The sequence below is a fragment of the Melospiza georgiana genome, chromosome 2, assembly GCF_028018845.1.
Source record: "Melospiza georgiana isolate bMelGeo1 chromosome 2, bMelGeo1.pri, whole genome shotgun sequence".
Taxonomy (NCBI): Eukaryota; Metazoa; Chordata; class Aves; order Passeriformes; family Passerellidae; genus Melospiza; species Melospiza georgiana.
Window position 1 is genome coordinate 77218360 of NC_080431.1, and position 17948 is coordinate 77236307.

Here is a 17948-nt window from a genome sequence, read left to right on the forward strand (position 1 = left end):
CATTCCTGCATGCAGGAGCAGGGCACCAGGGAGCACGTGCAAGGTGACAGTTCCTGCATTCCTGCCACCACTGCCTCTCCCATGGCCAGGAAGAACTAAAGCAGAGGGGAAATGCACAAGACCAGGTACTTCCTTGCTATAGTGCCTAGCACATGCCTCCTTCCTTCCCTGCTTGTGCCATGGAGGAGTTACAAGCCCAGAGCCCAGCCAGGGACTGTGCAGAGGCCTGAGGAATGTGGAATAAGAAATGGGCACAAGGAGGGATGTGTGAGGGTGTCTCTGACAGCACCCAGGCCCTGCTGTGTGTTGTTTTGGGATCTACAGGCAGCACTGCCACCTAAGGGCAAGGGAGCAGGCAGCCCCTTGTGGAGCCTTGTGCCCTCATGACTTCCTAGAATTATAGAATGCTCTGGGTTGGAGGTGACCTTAAAGATCATCCAGTTCCAACCCCTCGCCATGGGCAGGGATACCTCCCACCAGACCAGGTTGCTGTAAGCCCCATCCAACCTGGCCTGGAACACTTCCAGGGATGGGGCAGCCACAGCTTCTCTGGGCAACCTGTGCCAGGGCCTCACCACCCTCACAGGAAAGAATTTCTTCCTAATATATAATTTAAACCTGCCCCCTGTCAGTTTAAATTTATTCCCCCTTGCACCACTTGACATTTTAGCTTCTGTTGCCATAATTCAATTGGTCTTGACTGCACCTTTAAGCCCTGGTATGAGTTGTACTTGGCTGTCAGCTCACATGGAGGCCAGTCTGTCCCTTCAGACATTACAACAAGAATATGTTTGAGTTGAGCTTGACCATGGGATGGACAGGGCATATCTGGTTGGATTCTCTCCAGATATTTCACCTTCCTATGTTTGTTCACCTACCCAAAGACCTAATATCCCCTGCCCCATTTGGAGATAGCTTGTGTTGGGACAGGAATGTGGAGCCTTGAGCACTGTACTCTGACCTGCTGTCCCACCATGCCTACAGATGCAGCCTTTTCCTCCCATCAATACTTTCAGCACTCCTTCTTTTAAAACACCTATGTCACATCTAGAGCCACTGGTTGCACACCTCAAGAGCATTTAGATCAGACCCCCCTCATCATTTTCTTCCATGTTCTGAGTGTTCCTAACAAGGGGAACAGCTGTGGCTGCAGATTTTCTCTGGAGGCCAAATGCAGATATTTCAGCCTCAGGTTTGACCCAGCCTTGCTGGAATAGGTGGGGGAGACCTGGTGGCCCAAACTCACTTTGCACCAGGCTCATGGTTAAACTTCAGGTGCATACAAGCACCTTCTTGCCAAAGTCACAGTTCATTCCTTAGCCTTCCTGCCACTTTAAATTTGTTCCAAACTTCCCTGACCCTGGTTTTCCTGCTCCACAAACAGCAAGTTATTTTAAGATCTGACACTGTTCAGCTTTTATTTCTGTGTAAACAATACCGGAGATGGAGTGGTATTGGCACAAAGGAGCAGCTTGAGAGCAGTTAACTGCCTGCTGTCTTTTTCCCCCTTTTTTCCCTCCTTCCCTCTGGAGATAAGCTAGTTGTGGTACTGATGAGTCTGCTGAAGAGCAGAGCACCAATAATGACCTGGAATTTGCTTCCTAGAGGACAGAAACGGGAGGAGATCCTTGCTGATCTCTACCAGCTGGTCAGGGTGTCCTTGCTGTGATTCCCCTGGCAGTTTGGAGAGGGAACTGATGCCTCTAAGAGTGAGACATGTTTGGGTGGCTGTAGTCTGTCCACTTCTTGGGAGAAAATGAAAAAATATGTCTAGAATATGTCTAACCATTTGCACTCTGAAAGTGGTCATTTCTTTCCCTTGGTTCTCCAAGGAGGTAGGACTGATGAGCTCAGGTGTCCACTTTCTACTAAAACTCATCCCACCTGTGTCAGGATTGCTATCAAGGCCTTTGCTATCAAGCTGGATCTTCAGTGATTTCATTTTCATAATTTCATTTACACCAGAAAATGAGCAACCCCTGCTATTCTTCCATACCTTATTCCTCTTGCTGTACTCTGCTGTTCAGCATGCTGCCTTCCCAGGAACATTGCAGGACCAGAGTCAGCACTGCACTGCTGGGGTGGTCACTGTCCTTGATACCAAGAGAAAGTTTCCTGCCCACACAGGTGCCAAGAAAAGGACTGAGGCAAGGATGCAGGAGGTTTTAGCAAGGGAAAGGGTCTTAAGGTATCTACCTGATTAGAAAACCAAGCCTCTGGCTTCAGGGCATCTGATGTAATCAAATCTCTGACATTTGCAATGCTTGGAGCAAGGCTTTCTTCACAGTTTGAGTTTTGGAAATTAGGAATTTTTAGCATTTTCTTCTTTAGATGTTTTTATTGTGACTGTGGACATTTTGAAGAGGCAGAACTGAAAAAAATCCAGAAGATATGTGAGCCTTGTGTTTGCAAACCCAAAACTGTGCCATCCCAGAGCATCCATTGGAAGATAAGTATTTGTTGAGCCTCCTTTGACCATACCCAGCACGAATGGGAACTGGCAGAGGATGCAGCTGTTTGTGGGAGCACAAGGTTTACAGGCAAAAAATGCTCCTATCTTGCTGCAAATAATAAAACCATCAACCAGCAATAAAAAAAATTTATGCTCAGCTTTCAAAAAGGACCAACAGTCAAAATACTCCAGCTCTTCTTGACTGTTTCCCAGCTGGCGCCCAGCTCAAGGGTATCCAACTGGCCTCTTCTGAAGATAAATACAGAGCTGGAGGACTGGGGCCTTTGGGGAAAATCCTGCCCTTTCCTGGCCAAAGTCCCACTGGTTTAGCTGAGCTGAGGCTGGGGTTTTAGTGGGAGAGAAGGAAGAAATGTGAAGTTCAAGAGGTTTGAGCTTTTTTTAGCGCTAAAAGCATTGCCCAGCCTTTCCAGCACAGGTTTCCTAGCAGAGATTGACAAGCTGAGTTCACATCTCAGCCCTGGGCAGGGCTGTCTCCTGGCCTGGCACCCAGAATCAGAAACCCATTTAACATAATTCTTTGTTTTGCAATTGGCTTATATGGCTATGAGCCCTGTCAGATGAGCTCTGTTAGTTTAATGGGCACAGAGGAATTTTTAGGGTGACTTACTGACCGTGGAAAAATGAGCGCGGCAGACGGTATCAGCAGTGCATCAAAAAACAAAACCATGCAGAGCCCTTGGAAACAAAAACAGCTGATGGACTTGGAGTGACACTGTCTGAGCAGAACTGAGGGAGACAGGGAGGGAGAGAGGCATTTTTGGGTGTCAGCCAACTACGAGGAAACTCACAGCCACATTCGCCTGCATTTATATTTCCCAGAGGGGTCTTGGGACTGTTGTAGCCCCTCTGCCCCAGTCATGCACTTTGGGATTCATGGAGCTGCCATGAATCTGTCTGCAGAGTTTCTCAGGCATCAGGGCAGGACACAGATCCACAGGTGAATGCCAACATGTAGGAACCAGGCTGGAAAATGCAATGGACAGAGAACCCCAAAATGCAAGTGCAAGCAGGCTAGACAAGGAGAAAAAAACTCACTTTTGCAAGGATAATTTTCTGGCAGTTTTTCATAATGTGGCACTTTTTTCCCCCCTATGTAAATGTATTTCCCCATTTCTTCCCTCCGTACATATCTCATCTTCCCTCATACATATCTCATATCTCCCTCCAAAGCTTTGATAGGGACATGGTTTTTATATGTCCTGCACACTGCTTTGTAAAACCTGATAAAAGCCAGGACGGATTTAGATTCTCATTTACCAAACCCCAATGCCTGTTTGTTTGCTGGTCTATATTGCTTTGTATTTCCAATTAAAACCAAGCCTGAGCAAGGGGAAAGCTTTCTAAAGCCTTTAAAGCCTCCAAGTGAAGGCACATGGAGCAGGAAGGAGACATGAAGCTGTCGATTCCTGTGAACTTTCCATGACACCGCTCAGGGTTTGTTTCCAGACTGATTCTTATTTATGAATGCAGTAGCATTTATTACTGATTTTATCTGTAAAGATAGCATTTCTTCCCTAGACAGTTTCTATGCCTCAGTTATAATTACTGCCTGCTCCTCAAACATACTTTTGATTTACTTATTGTGGTACAATACCAGAGCTGTAATACTGGCAATTACTTTGGGCTGTGGGGCTTACACCTGATCCAAGGATGCCCTCCTTCCATGTCCCAGCTCCCTCCAGGAAGGCTGAGAGCATCTCTAAGGGTCCATCACAGAGTAGATGTAGCCAAGAAACATGCCTTCTGCTGTGCCAGGTGCTGCACAAGCACTGAGCAGACAGGCAGCCTCTGCTTGAAAGGATTCATCACTAGGGCACGGGACAGATGTGTTTGGTGCATCTTTTATCCTGCCTGTAGCCATTTGCTGCCAGAGGCGCATCAGGAATGGTGTCTGTTCCCTCCAAGCTGGGTATGGTCTTTAAAAGGACACTTGGCCCCAGCTCCTGAAAAATGTGCTTAAAAATGAGACTGTCCAGGAAAATTAGATATTCTATATCTCTTCTGTTCCCCACTTGCCCACAGTAAGCTGCTTCTCTGTGGAATTCAGGCACAGAAGGGAGTTTCAGTTTCTATAAGATATCCAAGGACCTTCTTTGCCATTTTTCCATGCTTACAATCACTTTAAGCTACAGAGGATGAAGCAAGTACTTAAAGCTGTGTGAAGAAAGAAGTCCAGCCCCCCAACAAAACCCACCAACCTGAGTCTTCACCCTTGGAGATACTCAAAACCTGTCTGAACACAGTCCTGACCTGCTGTAGCTGCCCCTGCACCCCTCTGGGTAAAAAACCTTTTCCTAATATCCAACCTAAACCTCATATCAAACACTTATTGGGCATGTAGCTTCCTTTCATACTTACTTGTCACATGCTGAGGAATGTGACTGCTTTGCACCTTTGATTGATTGCCACCCTTTATATCTGTTTATTAAAATGGAAAATAACATTTCACCTCAAAAATTTCATCATGTGCTTTCTCAGTTCCACATGACCTAATCCCATCCCGGCCAGCACAGCAGCTTGTGCCAAGTTTTGGTGTGATTACCTCCCGTCATTCCACTGCCAAACCGTCCCTGTGCTTGTGCACCATTGCTTTTGGAAGTAAGCTGGAGTGGAGTGACTCATTGCAATTGCTGCTTTTTTTTTTTTTTCCCATAACTGACAATGAATCCTCTTTTTGAAGTGTTGGGCAGGTGTCTGGGCACTCGCAAATACTTCATCACCTGTAAAAGTGTTGTGAACGGCTGTTGGGCTGCCTGTGGCTCCATCCTCACCTTCATCTCATGGCTGCCCACCTGCCCTGCCGAGCACCACCTTGTTTGACATTGCTGTGTGTGTGTAACCCCTCCCCTCAAGCCCGTGTGTGCTCTGCACAGACTGAACCTTGATGGAAAGCCTTTACGATGGTAATTATTTTTGCTGGCTTGCCATGATGGTTCATATTGCTCTCCAGTGAGTCATGATGAAGTCTTTCAAATACCCGCTTGAAATCCATAAATTCTGTGATGAATCTTTCTGCTACTTGATGGTTGCTTTGATGATTAGCATTAGGGTCAAAACCTGGTCAACACATGGTCTTCCAGCTGAAAACAAAAAGGGAGCTTATAAAAAAATGGGAGAGTGGCTTTTTACATGGGCAGATAGGGATAGGACAAGGGGAACAGTTTTAAAGGGGAGAGAGTAAGGCTACATGTTGTGAGGAAATTCTTTACTTGAGGGTGGTAAAGCACATGCACAGGTTCCTCAGAGAAGTTGTGGGTGCCCACAATGTTTAAGGCAGGTTGGATGGGACTCTGACCAACCTTGTCTAGTGGAAGGTGTCCCTGCCCATGGTGCAGAGTTGGAATTACGTGGTCTTTAAGATCCCTTCCAATCCAAGGCATTCTATGATCCTATGAAAATGCTGCTTTCATCTTTGAATAAAACTCCTCATGGAGCAGAAGACCGTTTTTCCCCAGAAAACACAATGATGTCTCTTAAGTCTACTTTTTTTTTTTTTTACTTTTTTTTTTAAGTATCTCAATCCCACTTGTGGCTTTTCCTCATCCCTGTGATTCTAAGAAAAGGAGATGGATTTGTGATTTTCATTTGAAGCTCATTCATGCTTTTACAGCTTTATTACAGTTTTTAAATACTGTTAGATCTCCTCTTTGGCATCACTATAGCCCCTTCTGAGCACCTGAGATCCTGTTGTTTTTTCTGTTACGCTCCAGAAACTCACTTCCACTGTTTCTTCTACCTCTAAGGAGAACTCAAGAGTACAGGCTCAGAAATGCTTTGAGTTTCTTTGGCATGATGTTGGAAGGACCACCCTGTCCTCTGCCCTCCAGTAACATTTTTATGGAGATAAATCCATGCTGTCCAAGTCCTGGGCAAACAGAGCTTTGTGTACTAAAAGATCCACTCTCATCTCAGATGAGAAGACATGCTACTGGTCTGGTGTCTTGTGGCCCCATCTGAAGGGAAGGCCAACCCTGTGTTCACAGAGCAGTATGATGCAGTGGTTTGTTTTCCAGATAAAGTGACTCAAAGAATTAGTACTGCCATGACTCCAAGAATGCCCTCCCATCATATTAGATAAGTTAAAATATTTGCTTTAATAAGGTTTATGAGTGATGAGGTGATGCACAAATGGGTTTTCCCTGTGGGTGCATTGCTGCATGAGTGGTCCCTGTGATGTTCTCAGATGTCTGGGAGGTTGCAGCAGGCTGGCTTCTAGTCTGGTCCCAGCAATCCCTGCATTCCCGTGGTTGTAGCCAAATGCCATTATATCTTGGCTTATTCTTCCCAGAATCTCTGGAGAAAAATGGGTCTAATGTACTGTCTATTTGTCACTCTTCCACTTTTCATCCTGTAGATGAAGAATGAAGATGGATCTCACCCAGATCTATCTCAGCAGCCAAATACACTAAGTTCAGACATGTGTCACATCAGTAATTAAAATCAAAAATTAAATAAATCCCATTCCTGTGAGGAAGAAGGAGTGCTCCGAAGTTGCCTGTGTGGAGTCAGAGCGATCTGGGGAAATGCTGTTCTTGCAGCAAGTGAAGCAGGTGACAAGCCCAAAACAAACTCCCTTTCAAAAGCAGTGAAAATTCAGCATCTTCGTTTTCACTCCCTCTGGTATTCATTTTCATACTTTTTCGGTGTCAATTTTGATTCACACCTTTTCACGCTGAATTTGAATGAATTTCAGGAAAAAACAAGAATTGCACTTTCACATCTAAAAAGCACATCATGATGATTTTCAGTTGAAGAGGGGCAATCTGCCCCCAAAAATGATCCGCTCTGATGAGAATGAATTGAAATACCTTGACCTTCTCCCCTTTTACTTAAAATTCACTTTTATTCTCTGAAGGTTTCTTGTAATTTCTGGCTTCAAATGATCCCTTGGCAAGCTCCTATTTTGATTAAATGGCATTTTCCAGCTGGAGGATGTCTGAAGATTTTCAGCTGGCCCTAAGCCAAGCGTGAAGCACCGGGCAAGGCGCTGGGCAGGAAGATGTGGATTTTGTTCTGGATGCTGGTTCCAGCTGTGGTGGGTGCACGGATGGGTGAGCTGCAAGGGGGGTAATGTCATCTGGTGCTTCTGGCTTCTAAGAATGAGCCTACCACACTATGAGCTGGTTTGAGCAAGGAAGAGGAGGTGAGGAAATGCTGAGTAAGGCCATGGGATGGTTCCCAACCCATGAACAAGAATCAGAGCAGGGATGGTTTGCTCTGGTCTTTTGATGCCAGTGGATGTTTCGTACCTGAGTTAGGCCAAAATCCAAAACTGTAACCGTGAAGGAGATTGTGATAAATCTGCCTTACCTGAGTCTCCTGAGGACCAAGCTATACATTACGCTCCATTGCTCCACTAAACGCAGCTCTGCTGCTGCTGCTGTGTGTTAAAAATACCCACAAAACCAGTCCATGCTTTAGTGCACAGGGTTCAAACAGCAACATCCATGCTGGGAGTTTGCTCTGCTTCTCAGTGCAGAAATATCCAGCGGGGAGAGACTTGCTTGTGCATGAGCAGATGTGACGGGGAGATGGAGGGTGTCCAGCTGGAAACACTCATCCACAGGGAAAAGAAAAACAAGAACTTGAGATGGAGCTGAACTGACAGTGACCAAAGTCTATCAGGATGTTAAGCCCAGTGGGATTGAGGACTCCAGCCCAGTTTGTGTCTCCTTTTGCCACTCTCAGCTCTTTCTTGGGGCGGTCCCACAGGGGCACAAGCCATGGTGGATGGGGAATGTGGGGACAGGGACACTACTGGAACTGACCCTAACACAAAATCACTTGTGGGAGGAGCTGCCAGCCCTGCGTTTCTGAGTGCAAATACTGCTCCAAAGTATTGCACTGCTTTCAACCCACGCCAGTTCTTGCCTTTGGCACGAGCTGTGCTCCCCAGTCCCTGCCAAACCAGTACAGATGTTTTAACACCCACCAGAACCCAGATAATTACAAGCAGAATCGAAAGACTGGTCAGAGTTGTTTTCTTTTAATTGCCTGAACTCTCAGCCGTTCTCAAGCAAGATGCTTCCCACTTTCTGACATTGCTTTCAAAGACATTTTTGTGGGACACATTGCTAATACTCATTTTATGATTAGGGGAATGTCTAGAAGCCCCAGCCAGGATGAGGATCACACCATGTCTGCTGATGTAATGGTTACCACAGAGTGAAACAAGTGCAGGAAAGATGAGTACAGCATCTGGGAAAACACTTTCTTGGGACATTAGAGCTAATTTCTAACCAGCAGCTTTTCAGCCATGGTATTGCAAAGCTCATCTCATTTTCAAATGGGTTTGGGTAGTGTTTTCAATGGAACAGAACCATGTGATCAGCTGGTGGGCACAGGTCAGAGGATGCTGCAAGTCCTTTACATCCTAGATCCTCATGGGAGACAGTGCTTACCATGGAGAAATTGTGAGCAGCTGAGATAAAGGAAGCAGCAGCATTTCCCGTTGTAACAGAGGGAACCCAATAACAAACACTTTCTTCCTGGTCTGTGCTTGTACAACCCTGAGATACAGGAGTGACAGTATTCACAGGGATTTTCAGATTGGGGAAGAGACAAGGATCTGACTCCATGTTTCAGAAGACTTGATTTATTATTTTATGATATATATTACATTAAAACTATACTAAAAGAATAGAAGAAAAGGTTTCATCAGAAGGCTAGCTAAGAATAGAATAGCAAAGAAAGATAACAAAAGTTTCTGTCTTGGACAGAGAGTCCAAGCCAGCTGACTGTGATTGGCCATTAACTAGAAACAACTCTATGAGACCAATCACAGATGCACCTGTTTTATTTCACAGCAGCAGATAACCAGTGTTTACATTTTGTTCCTGAGGCCTCTCAGCTTCTCAGGAGGAAAAATTCTAAGGAAAGGATTTTTCATAAAAGATGTCTGCGACAGCCTGTGATGAGAAGCTTGGTTCTCTCAGACCAGTTGCAAACAGCCAGGTTTGAGTTTAACAGACAAGAACTGATTCAGGATCCATGAAAACACTTGTCACATGTGTCTGCCCTAAGGCCACTCAGAAAGAATCCGTGGGGAGGAGGACCAAGAAAAGCTTCTCAGGGTTCACTCTACATGAGCCACATCATGTCTTCTCATCTTTTTTCCATCAGGATGCTTTGAGGTCCTCCTGGACGTGCAGGTGAATTTTGTCCTTGCATTTGTCATCTCCTGACTGTTTGGGAAGGAACTGACCAGCACAAGCCCACCAACCCTGGTGGGATCAGGATGTTTTCATGCCTCTCCCCGCAATCCCTGATGCAAAATTCCTTGTCCGTCATGCTCAGACATGAAAATTTCCATCCGACGTTATTCCAGCTCATTTCTGGTTGCTGTGGAGACCAATTTAAATGAAACTCTAGTATTTTGAAAGAGAATATGAGTCTAAGTCATTTGCCATGCAAGGTCCCATGCTAATAGCATTAGCATATTATTTGATTATGGCGATGTGTAGGGAATAAATTCCAAGTCCTTTTGCCATCATTGCATCTTAAAAGAAGAGGAAGAGAAAAACCTCTGGGCTTTAACTGATACTGAAGACCTTTACTGCATGTGAACTCCTGATTTCTGAATGCATAAAGCTTTGGGGGTCACAGGCATTTTTAACCTCATGGCAATGTGAATAGCTTGCTGGAAAGGACCTTTTCTTTCTCTGCTTCCACTGAGTACTGTTAATAGACAGTCTAATGGGCAGGACTCGCATCTTTAATGATGAGCAGAAAAATCCAGGGTGGCTTTTTGAGCTGTCTGCATTTTTCCTGGAGTGCTGGTATTGCAGAACACATCAAGAGAGTGGCTGGGCAAGGTGCAATCCTTCCACTGCTTATACAGATTTTTGCATCTTGCATTTTACTTTTTAATATCTTAAGAATGGCTTAGGATTTTTTTAGATGATCCCAGTATGTGGGCAGGGTATGCCCATGCCCCTAAATGAAAAAAAAAACAAGAATAAGAAAACAAATGAAGAAACAAAAACCACATGGAAATCCATTACAGCTAGGCTTGTTTTGACAGAAAAGGCTTCAGAGATGACAAAAAAAAGCTTGCTTCCAGCCAGGAAAAAAAACAAACATGTTTCATTCTCCACCCCAACGAGCATGTTTTCTGGAGCTGGACCGATTCTTGCTTGCGTTGACTTCTGGGCTGCTTTCTGGCTGCTTCAGGGACACAATATTGTGTCCATGAGGGTTAATGACTGTCTCCTCTCTGGATTTTTGCAGGGCTGGGCATGATGGGCTCACTTGAAGCTGTGTGAGAAATGTGGAGCTCTACTGCAGCCACCTGTCCTCATCTTCACCCTTTACCCCTGCACTGCAGCTCCCACCTCCTTTTCCTTTTAACCCATCAGCTAAAACACTACCCACAGAGCAAAAATTACATTAATCTTATATAGAGGAAAGAAAAACAGAGTCAAACTCCTGCAGTTAGGTCATATGCTTGAGTGCAAATTCACCCTTGAAGAAGGGGACTCTGAGAGGAGAAATTTGGGGTGCTCTTTTTTTCCCAGGCCTTGCCTTGCTGAGCAATGGTAGAGCAGACCCATAACAGTGTTGCTGTTTTATTGACTCCCTGACAAACTGGGAGTTGTAATGTTTCTCCCCCTAGGGTAAGGTGAGATCGAAATAAATTACTTCTGTAAAGAGCTGGGAATGGCAGTTCTTCTATAATACAAAGTGCAAATATTTGGGCCTCCTGTGCTCTGCCTTGAATAGAAATGGTCCTAAATCATGCATAAGTAAAACGAGTTCACATTTTCTCCTAGTGAAAGTTTTTCTCTGCTCTGCTGGAACATTAAAGACCTCCACTCCCACTGTCTGTAAAAAGGGCTATAAAATTTAAAGTGGGCTGTTAAGAAGCCCTGTCAGGGATGAGACCAGGATTCATTCTTTCTGCTCCATCCCTGCTAAGTGAGGCATGCACTCATGTTTGCTCAGGCAAGGAGAGGTTCCCACACACTGCTTGCAGTGAATGATAAGAGGACGAGGAAAAATTTGTTCAGGACCTAAAAGTAAGTTTTTCCTGGGCTAGTGGAAGCCAGTGGTTCATCAGCTTCTGGACTTTTTGATGACGTGTTGGACTGCAGTGCTTGGGTGAGACTGCTCTAGTGTGATTTCCAAGGGAAAACTGGGTTAGGAGGTGCCAAAATCATTAGTCATCATCATCATCATCCTTAATAGTAATAACCAGTTATAATAACCAATAACAATATCCAGTGCAATCCTCCCAAACAGGATGCCAGAGCTTCATGTCACACAGTAAGAGAGCTGGTTTCGTCCTGGGCCATCATGAGCCTGCCTCTGGGGGAAAAAAACCCTTTTCTCATATAAATGTGTCATCTCTTTCTATACCTCTTCGTTTTCAGCAGCTTCAACCCTGTGCTGCAGCAGTGGCCTCCACAGGCTGCTTGTAGCTCCAGACAGACTTGCTAAGGATGTCCCTGGCATCTGCCAGAATCACATGTGCCACCCACAAACAGAAAGCACCTAATTCTACACATCCCCATTGCCTTGGGTTTGCCACCTTATATACTTACCCTGACAAAGGCAAAAATACCCACCCTGAGACCACTTTGTGTTTCTTACAGTTACGCCACATCATCTTTGCCCTTTTCCTCTGTTCCAGCATTTTCTTTGTACCATTTAATCAGATGGGTTTGGCATCCCCTCAACAGATTGGTTTTGTAATATCAGAAACGATGATCCATCATCCAGAAACGATGAAGCAGAGCAAGATGAGGTGAGTTCCATGCAGCAAACAAGGCCCAGCCCAGCCCATGCTGCCACCCTGGGACTGCCCTTCATCCCTAGCTGTGGGTCACCGTCCCACTCCAGGACTCTCAGACGAGGGTGTCCCACGTGGGATGCTCAAAGGCACACATAAGCCGTGTTTGTGAGCATCCACCTTCATCTGCTTTTATCTCAAAGCACTGAAGCCCTTATAACAAAATTAAATAGGTGCACACCAGGAGTCCCAGTCTGGCCAAATGTTAGACTTCCAAGTATTGACAGGAGTGTTGAGCTCCACCATCAGGTGGCAGATTTGCTCTTCCGGTGGTAACTGCCATGTCCAGGACATGTTGACATGAAACAGAGATGGGTTGCTGTCACCAGGAGGTATTTCCCAGGGCAGGGATGGGATTTGGGGCACAGCCTCATCTTGCAGAAGCAAACCTGTGTTCTCCAGGGGGAAGCATTGCATTGTTTCTGTTTCAGTCTCTCTTCCTTCTGCCCCTTAGTCCTTCAAAGAATTTATTACTGTTAAAATAAGTGACCTATGTAATGCTTTGAGGTCAGGTTCCTTTCCCTCTCTTCTCGCTCTCTCTCTCTCCAGCACTGTGATATTTTCACCTGTTTCCCATGCTTCTCTGAAGCAAATGCTCTCTTACTTTGCCAATATTTTTCAGTTGTTTCATACAAATGCAAGCACGGCGCTGATACTAATAGAGAAAGGCAGTTTATTTATTGTCATCTTTTTCTCACTGTGTCTCCCATAACTCTTTATTGGGTAATTCTCCCTATCCTGTGTCAAATGCTTCAATAATTGGGAGATTTCACTGTTCTCTATAGAGAAAACCTAAGGAAACTAGCATAGGCTAAGTATGATTTAGATGGGTGAAACTGTGTAACTGAAACCATGCCCTGAGCCCTCTGTGCAGCAGGTCCTTGTCTGTAAAGGGGTGATGCTCCTCCTTTCCCTTGGCCAGTCTGTCCTGACCAGTTTCCCAAAGCAAGTGGAAATGAGCATTAGAGACTGGAAAGGAAAAGCTCAAAAGCCCTATGTCTCTGTTGTCTCTCTGCTCTTCAGCTCTTCTGCAGTCGGGGATGAAGCTGTGCCTTGTCCTCGCTTTTAGGAAGCTCAACTGTCCCTGATTGGCACCCAAAATTCAGGCAGTGAAAAGAATCGGGGTGCCTGTGTCCATGCACACAGCTCTCCATTTTGAAGGAGAGGGGAAATTATCCAGATCGGATGCGGTGTCCCACCAACCTGCTGGAGAAAACCTTTCGTGATCTGCCAATGCACGCTCAGACTGACAACAGCTTTTCCAAATGCCATCCAGCTTGGAGGCAATAGGGAAAGCTCAGCAAATAAACCTTCCTCGGGTGCCATGCTCATCCTCGTGGCATCCCAGGGCCTCTTGGCAGCACTGTGATGTGTTGACTCATCCACTGGACATGTTGTTTGTTCTCTTCCTGCCAGGAGAAGCATGTGCATGGCTTGTTTTGGTAGGGTTGTTTGTCTTGTTTTAATTATTTCTCAGTATTTGTGCATGAGGAGAGAGCTGGCAACGAAAGTGAGAGTGCGGGGAGATTCCCATGTGATTCCCATGATGTTCCCCCTCTTTTTGCTAATAAATGATGGAACTGCTCCAAAGGGTGAGGAAGACAATGGTGCATGAGCATGATCTGCTCTGTGCCATGCAGGGGATTATTTGTAGTAGATTTCTACTATTCCCTTGATAAAGATAGTCTCATTTGCCACAAGTTTTTACTGGCACAAAATCAGCAGTGTGGTCCAAGGCACTTGGTGGCCAGAGCAGATCTGAGGAGCTCTTGGACCAGTCCTTGCCAGTTTGGTGTTGGGGATCATGGGAATTTTGTGCCATTCAGGGATGCCACACAAGCCTGGCACCTTTGCTGCGATCAACAGGAGCACGGGAATTTATCCACAGCATCATGTGAAGATACAGGGAGCTGCAGCCCCAGCCTCTGCCTTCAGGCAGGGAAGGATGACGTTGCGGCTCCGGTGGAAAAGGACATTCAGAGCAACAGTTTCCAAAGGAGGCTGAGTTATTATTTTGTTCAGATAAGCCCAGGAACACTGTGTGAAGCTATGTGCACATAGCAGTAGTTGAGTGCTCTGAGCAAGGGAATTCAGAACTGTCAACAAGGAGGGAATTACCGCTTTGGGGGATTGAAAACATTCATAAAAATTTCCTGGCTCGCAGCCTAGTCCATCCCATTGCTGGCTGTGCTCACAGTTGTGGGTTTTTACTTTGAGGATAGATTTCCAAGTTTTTTTCCTCACTTTGCTGTAACACATGGACAAAAAGATATATCTCAACCTGAACTAGTGAGTTCCAAGCCCTCAGCCAAAGGCCACTGGTGTCATGGGGAATTGCAGGGCTGTGCTGGTTTGTCCCCACAGAGCTGCTGGCTTCTTGCAGGGACCAGTGCAACAGCTGCAGCCTGGGCCCAGCAAGATGTACTTGTGTAAATCATGCTGCTGACATTGGATTTTAACTTGTGGGCGTCCGACACTGCCTTTTCCAGACCGTGAGAGTCCAATTCCCCAAACTCAGAGGAGAACTGGCCAGGAAACATGGGGTTAAGATGACACTTCCCACATGGCCCCACTACATAACTTTAACTCTGTCCCCCCTGGGAGTGGCAGTAGGAACTGCACAGGATCTTATCCCTCCTTGGCTGTACTTGATACATTCCCTCAGCATAAACTCAAGATCCCAACATCAAGCCAAAGGATTAGAGGATTACGTCTATGCTGTTAAATGATGGAGGGGCCTGGGTTTATCCATGGCCCCGAGGTGGATGGCCATGAGGGATTGAGAATCATCATTCTTTTTGGCTTGTGGAGAGCTCGAGTTGAGTATCTTTGGTCATGATGCGGGTGGGACTGCTGCCTGGAGGCATCCAGATGGGATCCCATGGAGATAATTCTAAGAGCGCTGCAGGGATGTGGGAAAGGAGTGTTTGTCCTCATTGCTTGGCAGCTGGGTGCTGCAGCATGGCAAGTTGAAGTGGCTTTGGGATCTCTGTCTCGTATTCATCCTCTGTGCCTTACCCTCATGGGGATCTGTCTGCGTTTAACTTGATGTGGTGTCCTGATTTCTCCCTTGATGTTTGCTAGTCTTCAAATACTATTTTTCTGCCATGATTTCCTTTCTTGCCCCCTTTCCTGCCCTCCAGCAGGACCTGCTGTCAGCGTGTGACCTGGACACATGAGCTGTCCTTTATTCTGGTGCCAAAAAACCCCACAACATAAAAAATCCAGACCAATCTTGGCAGTCTCCTTCAACAGGATTTATCTTCCCAGCCCTTGCAATACCCTCCCAGCCCTGCAAAGCAATCCATCTCTCACCTGCTATTACAGAGTTCATCTCACAGACCTAATGGAGTACGTGAGTCCTGAATTGGCTCCCACTAATGCTCTCAGTGGCCGGGTCGCTGTGGGAAGCAAGCTGGGAATTCATTTTGAAAATCGATGAGGATGCCAATAGAGCGGCTTTCCCCAGGGAAGTGACATGCTTTTACCAGGCATTGCCTCCTGCCCCCCTTCCTCCCCCATTTTCATTTATGTGGTTGGAGTAACCGTGCAGTAATTCATCCTAATTTCAATGTGTGCGTCTTTTGCACTGTGTTCTCCAGTTTCCCCAAACCAGACTGATTTCTGGGGAAAGATTAAGATCTGGCAGTGCAGAATGCCAGGGCCTCCTGAAGTGTTACCATTGGAAGTTGCTGTGCCCTGGGGTGTTGCTGGGGACTGTCCCCTCTGTGCAGCCCCATCTCTCCCCTCAGGCTGTGTTAGCACAAATAAATCAGTGTTATTTCCAACTCCTGGGTGTATTTTGCCTTGCCATGATATTTTGATGCAATGGCAAGTGCAGAGCCTGCAGGGATAGTGTGAGAGGACAGCTCAGAGCTATTGGAGGGACCCCAATGCCATGCAGTTCACAGTTGTCCCCAGAGGTGACCTTCATGCCGGGATGGGAGCACAACACCAACCTGTCATGCTCACCATGCCCAAAGAGGCTTGGCCGAAGCACAGTTCCCTGGGCAATTTTGGTGCTGATTCAGGAGGTGGCAAGATGGGGCTGCTGAGGGGCACTTTGGGTGCAGCACCCCTGTTTTGGGTGGCAGTGTGGGTTTGGGATCTCTCATCCTGGCTGATCTCAAAGCACTCAATTTGGAATTTTCATAGCTCTCAAGACTCCTTTTCCAATGGGGATCATTCTGCACTGCTATGGGATAAATATTTAATAAGAATGAGGGTCAAGACACTGTTTTGTCCGGGGACGCTGAGATGGCCATTTACTCCCATGAAGAGCCCCAGGGGATCTTTAATGCCCATGCAAAAAAGACAAGAATCAGAGTTTTAAGCTATCATCCCCCACCATTAATGTCAATGTTAAATATCGATCCTTTCTGTGTTTAGCACAAACCAAACAACACAGCCAAGGCAGGCTCTTTGGCTTTTATTAATGTACTTTTTGTGCACTGGGTGAAGTTTGCAGTAACACCAGGGGAAAAATGTAGCAGCTGTGAATGAGCAGCAGACAGATTGATTTTGTATCTTGACATGATTCAGAAGTTGGTGAAAAATCACCCTGTGTGGAGCTTCTCCTTGTCTGAGCCACTACAGCCACTTTGTAGGGAACTCATTTCTCTGTAGCATAAAGGAGTCAGGTGCAAAATTTCTGGTAGGATCTGGAATTTGGGGGAAGGAATGGAAAAAAAGAGGTGGGTAATGTATAGCAAGTCACTCATCCTTGTGCTGGAGCATGGGTGCCTGAATTCAAATTTGAAGAGCTGGTGAACATCATGTTGGGGAAACCTGAGATCCATCCCCAAATTAGTTGTGGCTAGAAAATGTGTGGATTTCCCCTTTTTGTTGGGGTTTGGGTTTTTTCTGTGTTTTGTATCAGCACCAAATGAATGTAAATTACACTTACTGTATGAAGTGTGACTTCTGCAAACCACAGTGAGTGGTTTTCACATGTCAGGAGTGCATGGATGGTCTTCTGTGTCTGTGGTCTTCTGCAACCAGAGATGGTTCAGCATTTCCAAAATATTCTGCAGCTTGTGGGTTTCCTGGGTGTTTTGGTTTTGTTTTGGCTTTTTTGGTTTTGGTTTTGTTTGGTTGTTTTTTTTATTTTATGGGGATTTATAGCTTGGCTGTAAAAATTCATCTGTGGTTTGAATTAATGAAGCACACTTACGAGAGGGCTGGAGTGATTATTCCTGACCTCTGGGATACTCTCCATTGAAATTAATTTAATATTTTAAAGTCTGTTTCTCCTTGAGCAGGGGGAGTGGGCACTAAGAGTCATGTCTTGGGTCTGCATCCCTTTAAATTCACAGAAAACAGCAGCAACTCTCTCGAGATCACAAAATCAATACAGAATTTGGAAACATGAGAATATTTTTCGTCTTCGCTGTCGTTATGTCCATCTAGATTCCCACCCTATTCCTCAGTTAATCCAAGTGTAAAGGGATAGCAGTGATGCCCTTACGCAGAGGGATGGAGGTGACTTAAATCACAGCTCACTGCGGTGTGAAAGCTCCTCTCTTTTAAATTAGATTTTAACAACCCACTGAGCTCCCCATGAAATAGGCTGATGTCCTGCAGACATCCCAGCAAGCCACTAAGCATGTGACAAAGTATTATAAAATTAGGAAACGTGGTTTGTGATAAAATATAATAAATATTTATTTCCATACATGGCATCTG

The 17948-nt window shown here is 45.7% G+C and overlaps 1 protein-coding gene across 3 annotated transcripts in view; it reads left to right on the plus strand.

The window, feature by feature from the left end:
* Positions 1 to 17948, plus strand: part of GAB2 (GRB2 associated binding protein 2) — a 93471-nt gene that overhangs the window by 57867 nt on the left and 17656 nt on the right. The window lies entirely within an intron of this gene.